Source organism: Mus caroli, chromosome 10, assembly GCF_900094665.2.
Source record: "Mus caroli chromosome 10, CAROLI_EIJ_v1.1, whole genome shotgun sequence".
Lineage (NCBI taxonomy): Eukaryota > Metazoa > Chordata > Mammalia > Rodentia > Muridae > Mus > Mus caroli.
In genome coordinates, this window is record NC_034579.1 from 60,709,012 (window position 1) to 60,711,048 (window position 2,037).

A 2,037-nucleotide genomic window follows, 5' to 3' on the forward strand; every position below is an offset into this window, starting at 1 on the left:
GTATGTTGATCTTCTAAGTATTACTATTATTACCTGTTGAAACCATTAACATACCTTCATCCTAAAAATATCTATAGGGTCATTTTGCTATATCAACTTTGGATAGGAAAAGGGGGAAAGTTGCTCTTTTACAGAGGATTTTTAAGTCTACAATTGGAACTGAGCCAGTGGCTCAGTACTTGGGAGCACTGTCTGCTGTTCCAGAGGACCAGGGTTCGATTCCCAGCACTCACATGGCAACAAACAATTACTTGTAACTCCAGTTCCAGGGGAACCAACACCATCTTTGGGTACTGCATACATGTGGTTCACAGACATACATACAGATATCACATCCATATGCATAAAATTTAAAAAAATCTTTTCAAATTATATGGCATGGTACAAAAATTCAAGGAGAAATATACTTCGAGCAAAAATTCAGTTTGTAAAAAACTTTCTTGTAAATAGCCAATCTTTAAGAAGTTGAATTTCCCCTGCCCCTACAAGTGTTGTAGGTTTTGCTGTTGTGCCACAGCTACATCAACCGGTGGCAGAGAGGAGGGCGGCTATGTCTCTGATCAGTGTTCTGACCTAGAAACATCTGATGATTGCTAGCCTAACATTCTCCACAAAAACAAAACAAAAAAAAAAAAAGCTAGTCTGAGACAACCACCAGTCCAGCACCAGGCAGTTCCAGATGGATTTCTAGGACTTCTAGTCTTCGAGGAGACTACAAGAACCTTGTTGGGAAAGTGAGCCCGAGACAAAGACTCTTGCAATGGGCCACTTGAGCAGCCAGGTGAGGAACAAGAGCTATGGAGCCTGGTCAGGGAGCTAGCCTGATGACCAGCATTCTGCTCTATGAAGGGGTTGGGGAAGGGGGCACACCATGCCAGAGATGACCTCTGCCTAGCACCATAATGCAGGATCAGGGCATAGCACTTCTTAGACCACTCCTGAGATGACTCAGATACTCAGAGACCCCAGATGCCATTAAGAGGAGCAAGTAAGTGGTGGAGAAATGAAAGAGAAAGAGAAACAGAAGGATGTGGGCACAATGAAGAGAAGCAGAACTGGAGGCTCTAGGGTGGTGAGGAACAGCCTGATGTGAGTAGCTGGTAATGCCAGCATAGTGGGGTTCTGGCCTGTGCTGCTACCAGGGCCCACAGCTGGGTCTATGGCCCAGTGGCAGCAGGGGTCTGTTACTACCAAAGGCCAGACAGATGTCCCTGGTCTGGGCTACCACAGGAGACATGTTGATGGATGAGAACTGGCCCCATCCCTCACCTGGGCATTCTGAAGGAGTTATCCCTGGGGTCATGAGAGCACGAGAGGTGACCCTACACCAAATTTGGGATACCTGTACTTGGGACAGCACACCCCACACACATTTTGAGCAATGCTGGTGAGCTAGCCCTAAGGAATATGTGAGTGCTGACCCTGCCTACTCATCTCCTGTGTGGTGGCATGGATAAGGAATAACCTGCTACCCCATCCCTCACCCTTCACCACCTGTGGCAGGCAGGAGAGCTGGCCCTGGGATCATGAGAACAAAAGAGCTATCACTGCCCCTTACCAGCTGCAGCACTCTCGGGGGATGGGGGTTTGCAGGCCCTGCACCTCACTTAGGCAGCACAGTAGAGCTGGCCCTGGATGTGGAGGTTACAGGAGAGCCAGCCCCAGGGGCATGAGTGTAGAAGAGCTGGCCCTATCTCTTGTCTGCTAGACAGTGGCATGGATAAGTGTGAGACCCTCCTCCCTTCCCTCATCTCTTGCCAGCTATGGCAAGCAGAAGTGTCAGCCCCAGGGTCATGAGAATGGGAGAATTGGCCATGTCCCTCACTGGCTACAAAACTTGGGAGAGTAGACCCTTCATCTCACCAGGCAGCAGGGTTGGTGGTGAGCTGACGCCGAGAGTGAGAGAGTGGGAGAGCTGGTGGGCCGCCCAGCTCAGATACCTCTCAGACTCAAGTCGACCCCACCCCAACATCTACCCCATCAATGAACTGGTAGAGTGCACGAAGATCTGGTCCTACAGATCTCTAAGGAACAGGA

The 2,037-nt window shown here is 49.4% G+C and overlaps 1 non-coding gene across 1 annotated transcript; it reads left to right on the top strand.

The window, feature by feature from the left end:
- Nucleotides 1-475: 475 nt before the first annotated feature.
- On the top strand, nt 476-606 carry LOC115032229. The gene has a single exon (XR_003837884.1). It is a non-coding gene; the product is annotated as a small nucleolar RNA SNORA17 (small nucleolar RNA).
- The last annotated feature ends 1,431 nt before the right edge of the window (nt 607-2,037 follow it).